Raw genomic sequence first — 15,500 nt, 5'->3', positions numbered from 1 at the left:
GCTCTGCCCTGTGCCAGCTCCATGACTTTGACTGTGTTAGGCTATTCTTGTGTTGCCATAAAGCAATACCTGAGTCTGGGTAATTTACTGACTCACAGTCCTACAGGCTCTATAGGAAGCATGGTGCCAGCATCTGCTCAGCTTCTGAGGAGGCCTCTGAAGGGACCTTACAGTCATGACGGAAGGTGAAGGGTGAGCCAACATCATGCAGTGAGAGTGGGAGCAAGAGAGGTGGGGGGAGGTGCCACACACTTTTAAACAACCAGATCCTGTCAGAGCTCAAGACGGTGAGGACAGCACCAGGCCATGAGGGATCCGCCCCCTGACCTCCTCCCACCAGGCCCCACCTCCAACATTGGGGATCACATTTCAACATGACATTTGGAGGGCATATCCAAACTTTATCAGTGACTGAGTCACTTACTCTCTCAGCCTGTTTCCTCACCTTTCTATACAGGGTGGCCTCCCAGTTACAACTGCCACCTTTCACACCACCCCAGAGCCAGTGGTGTAAAATCCTCATGTATAATGTTCACAGACTCTGTGGGTCAGGAATTCTGGTGGGCACAGCAAGGTGCTTGTCTCTGCCCCAACAAGTAAGGGGACTCAGTCTCAGTTGGGAAGACCTGAAGTTTGGGGTGACTCTAAGGCAGAGGGTTGCAATCATCTGGATGCCTCTTCACTCACATGTTGGGCCCCTGGTGAGATGGCTGAAAGGCCACGCTCAACTGGGACTGTCCCCTGAGCTCCTACACGTAGCTTCTCCAGCATGGCGGCCTCAGGGTAGCAAGGGGTGGGGCTCCACGGTCTCCCAGTGGACAAGGAGGACACCACATTGCCTTCTGTGAGTTAGTGTCAGGAGTCACATGGCATCACTTCCCCGGTGCCCTGTCAGCTGAAGACATCACAAGCCACCCCGGCTTCAAGGAAAGGGGACACAGACCCCATCTGTCAATGAGAAGAGTTTCAATGAATCTGGGACTGTTTTTAAATCCACCACAAGTGGTGCTCAGAATATTTAACAACTGCTGCGGCACAACCCACTCACCTGAATGGCTGTTGTCTGCAGGGGTGGAGCAGAGCTTGAATAGTGGCCCCTGCAGGGCCAGGCCTCAACCCTTCTTAGTGCTGGATGGCAGGGAGTCTGTGGGGCCCCAGGGGAGGCTCCTGGGTGTTTGGGGTGCAGCAGCTATTCACCAACATGTCTTAGTCTTTTCAGACTGACATACAAAATACCATAAATAGGTGGCTTAAAAACAGACACTTATTGTGCACAGTTCTGCAGACTGGAAAGTCTAAGATCAATTTAGTTCCCGGGGAGGGTCTCTTCCTGGCTTGCAGAAGGCTGCCTTTTTGACACGTCCTTCCAGGACCTTTCCTCTGTGCTTACACATGGTCACGGGGGGAAGAGTTCTCTCTCTCTTGCTCTTTTCATAAGACCACTACACCATCATGAGGGCTCCACCCTCCTCACCTCATCTAACCCTAATTACCTTCCAAAGGCTCATGTCCAAACACCATCAAACTGGGGGTAAAGGCTTCAACAACACACAATCAGACCACAACACAGCAAGGCAGGGGCCCTTTGGGAGTTTAACAACCTTTTAGTAGCTGTATCAGTGTGTGTCTCTTGGATCCCAGCCCTGGGTGAGGATTCTTTTTCCTTTTCTTTCAGTTCAAGTCCTGCTTTGTGTGCCAACTTGCTTTCAGTGCTGAGCCACTGCCCAGCTGCTTTCTGCCAAAGCCCTTTAGAAAGGATTTAGAGGGGCCAGGCACGGTGGCTCAGTCTGTAATCCCAGCACTTTGGGAGGCCGAGGCGGGCAGATGACCTCGTGGTCAGGAGATTGAGACCATCCTGGTTAACACAGTGAAACCCCCTCTCTGCTAAAAAATACAAAAAAAAAAAAAATAGCCAGGCATGGTGGCAGCGCCTGTACTCCTAGCTACTGGGGAGGCTGACGCAGGAGAATGGCGTGAACCCAGGAGGCAGAGCTTGCAGTGAGCGGAGATCGCACCACTGCACTCCAGCCTGGGTGACAGAGTGAGACTCTGTCAAAAAAAGAAAAAGAAAGAGAGAGAGAAAGAAAGAGAGGGAGAGAGAGAGAGGAAGGAAGGAAGGGAGGGAGGGAGGGAGGGAAGGAGGGAAGGAGGGAAGGGGGGAAGGACAGGAGAGGAAAGGAAAAGGACAGGAAAGGAAAGGAGAGACAGAGAAAGAAAGAGAGAGAGAGAAAGAAAAAAAGAAAGGAAGGAAGAAAGAAAGAAAGAAAGAAAGAAAGAAAGAAAGAAAGAAAGAAAGAAAGAAAGAAAGAAAGGGAGAAAGAGAGAAAGAGAGAAAAGGAAGGAACAGACTTAGAGGATCTCTCTGCCCTGCAAGCCCTCCTGACCACTGGTTCGATGGCTTCTTTTGCAGCCCACCCCAAAACAGGCCTCACGTGGCCAAACAGGAGCCTTGAGAAGAGCTGCAGCCAAGGAAATTTGGTCACATCCAAGTACGTACCCAGCAAGAGGATCTGCTTAAGCAGAGCCATAAAGTTGATTCATCTCCCCTGATGGGGCAGAATGGACATCACCCCCACTGCCTCCCTGCCAGCAGAGAAAGCTGGGACAGGCCTGGAAGCAGGAGGTCTCCTCAGATTAGGGGGGAAGCTCTCTCTGCCTGATGTCAAAGCTGGAGTGGCATGGGTGTAGGGGGTCACGGCCCCCTGTGCTGACTCCCACCAGGTGACCCCCATGGCACCTGGGGAAGGAAGCAAAGGGGACCTGGCCAGGACACCAGCAGCATCCACAGCACCTGCTAATCATTTTTGCTGGAGTAACCTTTCGGGCACTTCTGGTAAAGCAGACACATTCCACAGGTGCTTTTGCAATTGCTCTTTGGAATGTTTTAAAAACACACCTATGTTTTTCAAGATAATTTGGAGTCTGCCTAGTTTAATTTCAGCATAGGGGAAAAATAAGGGAGTAGTGACAAAGATTCTTTGCTTGAGCAAACTAGAGTCAGGCTCCTGAATCTGCTAGGCTCATCTGTGTACTTTCTTATAAAATCCAGTTTGAGCAACAACCCCACAAAGTCAATTCAGCAAGAACCCCCCTTGTTCCTATCTGACCACTCCCAATATCTGATCAGGGTCCTCATCCTCCACCTTCCCAGGTGATATCTGGTCACCCTGGCCTTTCTTCAGCAGGTATCCTGTTAGGTCAGTTTAGCCAGCATCACCCTCACCCCTGACGTTTCCTCTTGGTAATTTTCCATCTTTCAACTCCTACCTGCTCCATGGCTCCAACTCTCAACTTCTCATGCTGTTTTTAGAATGAGCCTGACTGTATACTGAGGTCTGTTTTCGCTTATTGCAATAGTCCTGAATAAAATCTGGTTTTGCTACTTTATCGTCTAGCTCTGGTTTTTCTTTGCCGTAAGGTATTCTCTGCTTGTAGCCTTGCCATAGCTCTATCATCGTTGCTTTTTAATTCCCTCCAAGAGATGATATCTACATATACTCCTTCTCTATCCACAGATCAATGTTTTGCATTTCCTAGGAGCTGAATTCCTTTTCTTCCATTGCAGCACTGGCTGGGAGAGAAGGCACAACATGGTCCAGCATACTGAGCCCCAAGTTTGCCCTGCAGCATGATTTGAGACATAGTGTTCGTGCCGCACAGAATTATGTGAGCTCTCCAATAGCCTTTCATACATTTATTTTCTGCTTAAACTACAGAGTAGATGCTCTTGTTAGCACCTAAGAACACTCTCAATTACACAGAACTACACCCTAACGACATTTTATCTCTTTACGTGTCCTCTCAGAAAAACTGTAAGCCCCTTGAAGGCAGGAACTTTATTTGTTTTTAAACATTCAGGGCCTAGTAGATAGCAGGCATTCAACAAATATTTTTGAATAACAACAAGAGTATGGACTTTGGGAACAGGAGAGCCTACTAGTCAGTGAGCCTGAGCCAATCTTTGATGGCCTCCAGTTCTAAGAAGACTCTCTGGGCCCCCTTAGGCTCCCTGTGGAAGAAAGCTTACCCAGCCAACCCTAATAAAAATACTTCCCAGACAGATCTAACAGGACAAAGTGGGGTCGCTCCACTCTTTCGGCAGCTCCTTCACCCCAGGTGTTGTTTGGGGTTCTGCCACTGCCATGGCATGGCCAGCAGGATGGCCCCTATGGCCGCTAGAGCTGCTCTGTAAGAGCTTCCCACCCCTGACCCACAGTCCATGAGGGCAAGGTCAGAACCGGGCACATGCCCACCCGTGTTGGTCTCATGCTCTCAGGGGGTAGAGCTAGCATGTTGGACTTGGCTTGTTTAGGGTCACCTTCCCGAGGGTTGACAACTATCATCAGCAGCAATGATAGACCTATGGCAAGGCTACAAGCAGGGAATACCTACGGCAAAGAAAAACCAGAGCTAGACGATAAAGTAGTAAAACCAGATTTTATTCAGGACTATTCCAATAAGTGAAAACAGACCTCAAAATCAGCATTCCCTTGGCAAGGAATAAAGAGGGAATGGATTTGTGGTCAGCAACCCACATTGTTACACCGCCAAGCATTCTGCCTGCAACAGGGTGGGGCTGGCCAGGGGAGGCTCCACAGGGAAGGTGAAAGCTGTGCAGAGTTTTGCAGGACGACTAACTGCTTATCAGGTAGACAGATAGGAAAGAACATTCCAGGGAGAGGGAGGAATGCTAACAACAGCAGGGGCTCTGGTCTGTACCGGACATGCCAAAGGAATCGTGTGTCCATATCAACAGAGGAGGGAGAGACAGAAGAGAAAGAGCAGGTCAGGGCCTGAGTCAGAGCAGGCTCATGCTGTGGGGCTAAGAAGCTCAAAGGATTTCCAGGGACCGTGGGGAGGCTTTACAGGGATACGCAGGGGAGGATCTTAGCCTGGCTTTCATAAGCCTCTGGCTTAAGTATGGAAGGTGAGTCTGCGACAGGCAGCCCAGCGCCAAAGTGTTGCAACACTCTAGGGAGACACACAGACCAATTCCCTCCCACCTAACAGCCCTGCGCTTTGGGGTCCTGGGGTACTTTCCTGGGAGAAAGCTGGCCTTGGCTACCTCTGTCTTTGACCAAGGACGTCGTTTTAAATATTTGTGATGTGTCCTAGATCACTGCATCTCTGTTCCTGCAGTGAAGAGCAGACACTGATTCCCCAAGCTCCTACTCTGAGACCACAAATATCTGCAATACCTCGGTGAGCACTAGGCCTGAGTGTGAGTTTGCAGGCACTTCCATGGCCCCATGCAGGTGTCCAAGATCCCTCGTGGTATTTGGCCAAGGTGGGCCCTGTGTGATGTCCTAGCGTGGTGACTACCTGTGTTCCTGGGCATCTTCCAGGGAATTCTGGGCTCAGCCTGGGGATTCATGCGGGCGCATCTCTGTGATCTGCTCTGCAGCAGGATGTACATTAGGTCTCTCAGACCGGAGTCCCTGGTGCCTGGCGCTCAGCCTTGACTTAAGTGCTCGGCCCACCCTGCTGGGCCAGCCAGCTCCTGCTCAGGGCCACAGCCCTGTAACCAAAGCTTCCTTCCCAGGACTCAGGAATTCTCCCACTCCGGAATGCCTTGCCGCTGGGGCGACCAGGTCTTCACTTGTGAAACAGGAGTCAGCCACCTCAGCCCTGTGCCTGGCCTGGTGGAACACGGGTCACCGCCCCAACCTGGGGCAGCCGCCCCATCCCAACGCAGTCGCTGCCGTTCCCCATGCCTCCCTGTGCCCAGCTAACCGGGGGACTTGTCCCCTGGGAACAACTGGGTACGCAGGATGCCTTTGGTTTCAGCCCCCCTCCTCTTCCCGGGCTGCCTTTGCTGCCTTTACTCCCCGGACGGCCCCTTTCCCCGGGCTGTGTTCACATAGGCTGGGAAGGGTCCCTTGCAGACAGATCTTGGACAAGGTCGCGCCCCCATGCCTCCCCTCGTGACCAGCGAACTCTTAAAAGCGGTCCCTGCCCCAGAGCCCGTGTCGCCTCCAACCGGCAGTCAGGGCGCAGCGCCGCCTCAGAGCCGCCTAGTGGCGCCAGGCGTGCCTGGAAACCCGCTGCCGCAGCGCCCTCTCGTAGCGGCTTCCGCCCGCAGGAAGGCTTTCTCCGGACAGAGAAGCGGGCGCGCGGGGGCGGACGTGCGGGGCCTTGCGCGAGAACCTGACTCTCCGCCGCAGCAGCGGAAGACGGAGTGACGCGTTCTGTTGAACACCAGTTTTCTGGAGCGCTGTGTGTTCTTACAGCTGAGCAGTCTGTTTCTCCAATCAGATTTCAAAGCCACTTCACTGCACTGGCCCCTGTGGGTCACTGTTGCACCGCCCTGGCCCACGTGGGTCCCTGAGTAGCGACCCGCCGGGGCCACCTGGCTGGACGAAAAAGACACACCTTGGACTTAATCCGTGAGAAAAAAAAACTTCAGTAAGAAACAAATCAATAGGCAAGTCAAAGACTAGGAGAAAATATGCATAAAACATAACAAGTGACTTGATTCCTGATTCTGAAGTATTTAATAATTCCTATAACTCAACAAAATGTTCATTCTTTTTAAAAAAGGCTGGGTAAACTATTCACAAAGGAACGTAGACAAATGCCAGTACACACATGAGAAACGCATACACATCCACAAACTTCAAACAAGCCCACCTCATGTATTTCTGGCGAGTAAGGAAAAGAATGCAAACACTTTTGAAAATGGTTTGGTTGTTTCTTGTAAATTTAAACAAATACCATATTATATAATCCAGCGAGTCCATCCTTAGGTTTTTATCCAAGGATAAAGAAGTGAAACTCATATCTAACAAATCGATTTATAAAACAATGAAAATAGAAGCTTTATTCATAAAAGACAAAAACTAGAAATAACCCAAATATTCATTCACAGGAGAACGAATAAACAGACTAGATTGAATCCATACAATGGAATGTTAGCAGACAATAAAAAGAAAATGAACTATTGATGCCACCTACTACACGGCAGAAGCTGAATCAGGTTCCTGAATGAAAGATGTCAGGTATGAAAGAATATACATTGTATGATTCCATTTATATGAAAACAAATCTGTGGTTTAAAAATCAGACTACTATTAAGTTGATGCAAAAGTAATTGCGATTTTTGCCATTTTTTTTTTAAATAAAAATAGTTGCGTTGGGGTTTGTGGATGGAGTGGCATGGCAGAGGTTAGCTGAAGGGGGCATGAAAGAACTTTTTGGGGGTGCTAGAATGTTTTAAATCTTACAGTGGGGGAGGGACAGGAATGCAGGCATTTGACAACACACATTGAATTGTAAAATTTAAGATTTTTACATTTCATTGTATGTAAATTACCTGCCAATAAAAACACTATGAATAGAGCAGTTATGAACATTTGTGTGTAGATTTTTGTGCAAACTTAAATTATAATTTCTCTGATAAATGCCCAGGAATGTGATTGTTGACTAATATGATAAGTACATGTTTTTTGAGAAACTGCCAATCTATTTTTGGGAGTGGCTGTGTGTATCATGTTATATTCCCACAAGCAAGGGGTGAGAAATTTGGTTTCTCTGCATCCTTGATAGCATTTGGTTTTATCACTATGTTTTTATTTCAGCCGCTCAAATAAGTGTGTAGTGATTTCTCATGATCTCAATTTGCATTTCCCCAAAAGCTAATGATGTTAAATATATTTCCACATGCTTACTTTCCTCAGCGATGAAATGTCTCTTCATGTCTATTGCCCAATTTCTTATTAGATTATTTTTTTACTGTTGAGTTTTGAGAGCTCATTATGCATTGTAAATGTGAGTCCTTTGTCAGATACGCGATTTGCAAATATTTTCTCCCCTCTGTAGCTTGTCCTTTCATCATCTTAACAGAATATTTTGCAGAGGCAAAGTTTTTAACTTTGATGAAGTCCAATTTATCAATTCTTTCTTTAATGAATCGTACTTGGGTGCCATGCCTGTGTATCCTCATCTCCTAGGTCCGGATGATTTTCTCCTGTGTCTTCCTATCATAGCCAGAAACTAGAAAAGAACCAAAATGTCCCTCACTAAGTGAATGCTTAGACTAAGTGACACATCTATGCCAATATTCAGCAATAAAAAGAAACAAATTATTGATGCAAATAACTAAATGGATGAATCTCAAGAGCATTAGGCCAAGTGAAAAAAAAAGCAATCTCAAAAAGTCACATACTATACGATTTCACTTGTATAACATTCTTCCAGGGGCAAAATTATAAACATGGAAAATAGATAAGTGGTTGGCAGGCATTAGAGGGGGTGGTGGGGAAGTGTGACTACAAAGAGGTAGCAGGAGAGATCTTGGGGTGATGGGATGGTTTTGTGTCTTCGTGGTTACGGGAATCTACACATGTGATACAATGTAATAGAAGAATGCACATGGTGCTAATGTCAGTTTCCTTGTTTTAATATTGTTCTATAGAACGTAAAACATTGGGGAAACTGGGTGAAGGATATTGGGACCCCTTCACAAATTCTTGTCAATCTACAATTATTTGAAAATTTAAAAGTCTAAACATACCTAAAATAAAAACCTAAAAGGCAAAAAAGTAATGCATGCACTTGATAAAAATCAAGTACTACAAAAGAGTAAATGGTGAAAATAAATCTCTGCACCACTCTAGAGACCCCAGCCAAAGTCCTCTCCAAACGCTCTCACAGTTATTAAGTTTCTTGTATATGCTTCTAGAAATTCCTCTTGCACGTGCTTCTAGAAAATCAGTAAGTACAAAAGAGTAAATGGTGAAAATAAATCTCTGCACCACTCCAGAACCCCCAGCCAAAGTCCTCTCCAAACTCTCTCACAGTTATTAAGTTTCCTGTATATGCTTCTAGAAATTCTCTAGATATATGCAAAAATATATGTACTTTCCCTCCTTCTCTAGCTTTTGTCTAATGCTGGTCTTCTTTCGATTTGAAATTATATGTATTTAATATATCTTTGGGAAAAATTAATACTTTTTAATAGCAGTGTAAAATTTCACTGTGAATGTACCATAATTTATTTAACCAATCTCTACTCATTTAGTCTGTTTTTGGTTGTTTAGGCTGGTTTTAGTAACTTGTTATTGGAAATTATTACAATAAACATTCTTATATTACTTTGTATCACCATACGATAGACTCCTAAAATATTGTGTTTAGATCAAAGAGTATGTGGAATTGTACTTAAGATAGATTTTTGTCAAGATGTCCCAAAAATAGCATTCTCATCAGTACGGAAGGAAAATACCAATTTCCTAAACCTCTTACTAAGACAGTACATCTTCAAAATTTGATCCTCACTCATCTGGTGGACAAAGTATAGTAATTCAGTGTTTCAGTTTGACTTCCTGTGATGACAAGTCAAGTTTTTAAAATGATGCTTTTTATATATTTAAAGGCCTTTTGTGTTGTTTTCCTGTGAACTGTTGGCTCGCGTCCGTCATTTAGTGGAGTTTAGTGAATCTGCCACGTTTCCCTAATCAATTCTCTCTCCTACCACTGGAAAGGAATACCACAATTGTTTATCCATTCATTAGTTGACAGACATTTGGATTGTTTCTGCTTTTAGGGTATTATGAATAATGCTGCTTTGAATATACTTGTACAAGATATTTTGTGGATATATGTTTTCAGTTCTCTTGGGTATGTATCTAGGAGTGGAATTCCTTGGTCATATGATAATACTACACCCAACTTTTTGAGAAACTACCACACTGTTTTCCAAAGTGACAGCACCATTTTATGTTCACACCAGCAATGAATGGGGTTTTCAATTTCCCTGCGTCTTCACCAACACTTCTTATTTCCTGTCTTTTTCTATGAAAGCCATACTAATGGGTGTGTAGTTGTATCTTATTGTGGTTCTATTTGCACTTTCCTAATGACTAATAATGTCAAGCATCGTTGCATGTGCTTTTTGATCATGAGTATATCTTCTTTGGAGAAATATTTATTCAAATTATTTGCCCATGTTTTAATTAGTTTATTGTCTTTTATTGCTGAGTTGTTAGAGTTCTTCATATATTCTGGATACAAGTCGCTTATCAAATTATATCACATCATATATATCACATATATCACATCATATATATCACATATATCACATCATATATATCACATCATATATGTGATTATCATATATATATGATTTGCAAATATTCCCTCCCATTTTGTGGATTGCTTTTTGACTTTCTTGATGGTGTCCTTTGAGGCACAAAAGCTGTCAATTTTGATAATGTCCGCTTATTTTTTTTTGTTTGGTCACTTCTGCTTTTGGTGTTATATCTAAGAATCCTTTCACCAATCCAAGGTCATAAACATTTACCTCTATGGTTTTATATTGTTAGCTCTTACATTTAGAACTTTGATCCATTTTGAGTCAAGTTTTGTACATGATGTAAGGTAAGTGTCCAGTTTCATTCCTTTACATGTGGAAATCCAGTTGTCCTAGCATCATTTGTTAATGCCTTTTTTTTAATCCTCTTGAATTGTCTTGGCACCTTTGTCAAAAATCAGTTAACCATAAATGTGAAGGTTTAATATTGGATTTTCTATTCTATTACATTTCTAGTATTGGGCTATCTTGATTACTAGACATTGGTAGTGAGTTTGGTTTTCTTTGGGGTTTGGGGGGTTTGTTTTGTTTCATTTTGTTTTTGAGATAGGGTCTTGTTCTGTTGCCCAGGCTGGAGTGCAGTGGCTTGATCACAGGTCACTGCATCATGGACCTCTTGGGCTTAAGTGATTCTCCCACCTTGGCCTCCCAAGTTGCTGGGACTGCAGGCACACACCACCATACCCAGCTAATCTTTTTTTATTTTTTTTAGAGATGGGCCTCATTATGTTGCCCAGGTTGATCTCAAACTCCCGGGTTCAAGCAGTCCTCCCAACTCAGCCTCCCAAAGTGCTGGGATTACAGGTGTGAGCCACTGCACCCAACCTGTCGTAAGTTTTTAAATCAGGAAGTGTAGTCCTCTCTCTTTTAAGATCATGTTGGCTATTCTGGGTCTCTTGCATCTCCATATGAATTTCTGAGAAAAAGGCACACAATCTTTCAATCAAGATTGCATTGAGGCCGGGCGCGGTGGCTCAAGCCTGTAATCCCAGCACTTTGGGAGGCCGAGACGGGCGGATCACGAGGTCAGGAGATTGAGACCATCCTGGCTAATACGGTGAAACCCCGTCTCTACTAAAAAATACAAAAAACTAGCCGGGCGACGAGGCGGGCGCCTGTAGTCCCAGCTACTCGGGAGGCTGAGACAGGAGAATGGCGTGAACCCGGGAGGCGGAGCTTGCAGTGAGCTGAGAGCCGGCCACTGCACTCCAGCCTGGGTGGCAGAGCAAGACTCCGTCTCAAAAAAAAAAAAAAAAAAAAAAAAAGATTGCATTGAATCTGTAGACCAATTTGGGAAACATTGACATCTTAACAATATTAAGTCTTCCCAATCCGTGAACATAGGATGTTTTTTCATTTATTTAGATCTTCCTTAATTTCCTTCAGTGGTGTTTTATTGTTTTCAGTACGTACAAGTCTTAGGCTTATTTCTTAAATTTATTCAGAAGTCTTTTATTTTGTCTGATGCCATTGTAAATGGAATTGTGTTCTTAATCTTATATTCAGATTATTCGTTGCTAGTGTGTAGAAATATAATTGTTTTTCATATTGCTCTTGTATCTGCAATCTTGTTGAACTCATTTATTAGTTGTAATAGTTATTTTGTGAATTTCTTTTTTTTTTTTTTTTTGAGGCGGAGTCTCGCTCTGTCGCCCGGACTGGAGTGCAGTGGCCGGATCTCAGCTCACTGCAAGCTCCGCCTCCTGGGTTTACGCCATTCTCCTGTCTCAGCCTCCCGAGTAGCTGGGACTACAGGCGCCCGCCACCTCGCCCGGCTAGTTTTTGTATTTTTAGTAGAGACGGGGTTTCACCGTGTTAGCCAGGATGGTCTCGATCTCCTGACCTCGTGATCCGCCCGTCTCGGCCTCCCAAAGTGCTGGGATTACAGGCTTGAGCCACCGCGCCCGGCCTAATTTCTTAGATTATATCATCTGTAAATATAGTTTACATCTTTCTTTTCAATTTGGATGCTATTTTTAAAATTTATGTACTTACTTATTTGCATAATTGCCCTAGCTCAGAGCTCTAATAAAATGGTGAATAGAAGTGGTGAGCATGGACTTCCTTTCCTTCTTCCTGGTCTTAGAAGGAAAGTATCCACTCTTTCACCCTTTGGGACGATGTCAGTTGTGGTTTTTCATAGATGCTCTTTATTAGATTTCATAAATTCTCTATTTCTAGTTTTATGAGTGTTTTATCATGAAAGGATATTGATTTTGTCAAATGCTTTTTCTGCATCTATTGAGATTAGGTGAATTTTGTCCTTCATTTTATTAATGTGGTATATTAATTAGATTTGTTTTATTATGTTAAACCAACTTTGCATTCCTGAAATAAATTTCGCTTGATTGTGATACGTAATCATTTTATATGTTTCTGGGTTTAGCGTGCTAGTATTTTGTTGATAATTTTTGTATTAATATTCGTGAAAGATATTGCTCTGTTCTCTTAGAATGTCTTTTGTTTTGGTATCATGATAATAATAAGGACATCATAGAATCAGTTGAAGTTTGTTTCTTCTATTTTTGGAAAAGATTGTGAAGAATTGACAATAATCTTTTTTAAATGTTTGGGAAAGCTAATCAGCGAAACCATTTGGTACTGAGTTTTTTGTGCATGGTGAGATTCTTAATTACTAATTTAATCCCTTTACTTACTAAGGGACTTACTTATTATTCAAATTTTCTATTTGTTCTTGAGTCAGTTTTGGTAGTTCCTGTCTTTCTAGGAATTTTTCCATTTCACCTAAGTTAAAATTTTGATGTCTTACAATTGTTTATAGTATTCCTTTATAATCCTTTTATTTCTGTGAGGTGGTAGTGGTGTGCCATATTTCATTCTCTAAACATTAATAATTTAATAATTTAATTCCCTATACATTAATAATTTAATGATTTAATGTATAGGGAATGAAATAGGACACATAACTTTTTTCCTGTCAGTCAAGCTAAAGATTTACTACTTTTATTGTTCTTTTCAGTGAAGCAATTACTCTTGTTTTTTCCCTTAGTGTTTTTTCTATTCCCTATTTTATTTATTTCCACTACAACCTTTATTATTTTCTTCTTTCTGCTTGCTTTGGGCTTAGTTTGAGCTTCCTTTTCTACTTTCTTAATGTGGAAGTTTGGGTTATCGAGATCTTTCTTCTTTTTAATGTAGGCATTTACAACTATAAAAGTCTCCCTAAGTATTGCTTTGGCTGCATCCCATATACTTTGATATGTTGTTATTTTATTTTCATTCATTTCAAATAATTTTCTAATTTTCATTGTGATTTCTTCTTTGACCCATTGATTATTCTGGAGTGTGTCATTTAATGTCTACATATTTGTGGATGTCCGAAATTTCTTTCTGTTTTTGGTTTTGAATTTCAGTCCACTGTTGTTAGAGAACATATTCTATATGATTTCAATTATTTTAAATTTACTGAGTTTTGTTTGATGACTGAATATACACGTGTTTTCTATTGCTGCCATAACAAATTACCACAAATTTGTACCTAACACAAATTTATTATATTGTGGTTTTGAAGATCAGAAGTCTGACATGTCTTACTGGGCTAAAAATAGGAATCTGTGTGGTTATATTCCCTTGTGGAAATTCTTGGAGAGTTCTCTTGTTCTTTCAAGTTGTTGGTAGAATTCAGTTCCTGCAAGTTGTAGGACTGAGATTCCCACTTCCTTGCTGGTTGTCAGCTGAACTGTTCCCAGCTTCTTGAAGCTACCCACATTCCCTTATTAATAGTCCCCTTCCTCCATCTTCAAAGGCAGCAATGGTGGATCAAGTCCATCAGTTTAGTAGTCACTTAAACCTTTCTCACACCTCAATTGTCTCCTCCTTCTTCCATTTCATCTCCCTACCATGACCAGGAAAGTGTCTCCACCTTTAAGAAATCATGTATTTTGATTGGGCCCACCCAGACAATCCAGAGTAATCTCTGCATCTCAAGGTTTATACCCTTAATCATATCTGCAAAGCCCCTTTTGTCCTGTAATATAATGTGATTCCAGGGATTAGGGCATGGATATCTTTGGGGGCCACTATTCTTCTCATGACAAGATTTATTCTTGAGAACATTCCATATACACATATAAAGAATGTCTATTCTGTTGGTGGTGGTGGAGTGTTCTATGGGTAACTACTAGCTCTAGTTGGTTTACTGTTTTTTTCATATCTTCTATGTCCTTGTTGATCTTCTGCCTAGTTGTTCTATCCATTGTTGAAAGTGCAGTAATAATGTCTCCAACTACAGTTGTCGAATTTTCTGTTTCTCACTTCAGTTTTTGCCTCATGTATTTGGATCTCTGCTATTAAGTGCATATATATTCTTAATTGCCATGTATTCTTAATAGATTGAAACCTTTACAATTATAAAATGTTTTTCCTTGTCTTTTGTAATAATTTTTGCCTTAGAGTCTATTTGGTCTACTGTTAGTATAACCAGACACTCTAGCTCCCCTTTGGTTACTACTTTCATGGTTTATCTTTTTCCATCCTATTACTTTCAACCTATTTGTATCTTTGAGTGTAAAATATGTCTCTTATAGATAACACATAGTTGATTCAGTTTTTAAAAATCAATTTTGACAACCTCTGCATTTTGATTAGTATGTTTACTCTATTTACATTTAATATGATTTACTGAAAAGATAGACTCTACACCTTCCATTTTGCTATTTTTATATGTCCTACATCTTTTTTGTTCTTCTATTCCTTTATTACTGCCGTCTTTTGAATTCAATTGATATTTTCTAGCATATCATCTTAATTCTTTTATTTGTTTTCCCATATATTTTTAGTTATTTTCTTATTCTTGCCCTGGGGATTATAACATTTTACCTTAAAACAATCTAATCCGTATCAATCCAACTTAATTTCAACAATATATTAAAAGATTGCTTCAATATATTAAAGATTCAACAATATATTAAAAGATTGCTTCAATGCCCCCTTCCTTTGTGTAAATATTATCATACAAATTACATCTTTATACATTATAAGCCCAACAATGCAGTTTTATAATTACTCATCTATGTAGCTATTTTTAAATCAGATAAGAATTACAAATAAAAATACATTACACTGTCTTTTTAATTATGTAATTACCTTGCAGTGCTCTTTATTTCTTTGTGTGGATGAAGTTACCATCTAGTGTCCTTTCATTTCAGCCTGAGGTACTCCTTTTAGTATTTCTTGTAGGTAAGATCTACTCATGGTGGATTCTCTCATTTTTCATTTATCTAGGCATTTCTTCATTCTTTTTTCAAAGATACCCTTGCTAAATGTAGAATTCTTGGTTGACAGTCATTTTCTTACAATACTTTTAATATGTTATCCCATTGCCTTCTTACCTGAATGGTTTTGATAAGAAGTCAGCTGTTAATCTTATTGAAGTGTTTGAAACTAGAGT

At 42.0% G+C, this 15,500-nt stretch overlaps 1 pseudogene; it reads left to right on the top strand.

Annotated features, from left to right (window-relative positions):
• The first annotated feature begins 4,290 nt into the window (after positions 1-4,290).
• LOC117082254 lies at positions 4,291-6,360 on the top strand (annotated as a pseudogene).
• The last annotated feature ends 9,140 nt before the right edge of the window (positions 6,361-15,500 follow it).

Source organism: Trachypithecus francoisi, unplaced genomic scaffold (genome assembly GCF_009764315.1).
Source record: "Trachypithecus francoisi isolate TF-2019V2 unplaced genomic scaffold, Tfra_2.0 Lachesis_group9, whole genome shotgun sequence".
Taxonomy (NCBI): domain Eukaryota; kingdom Metazoa; phylum Chordata; class Mammalia; order Primates; family Cercopithecidae; genus Trachypithecus; species Trachypithecus francoisi.
The sequence above is the reverse complement of the archived record's forward strand: the minus strand, read 5'-3'. Positions and strand labels throughout refer to the sequence as shown.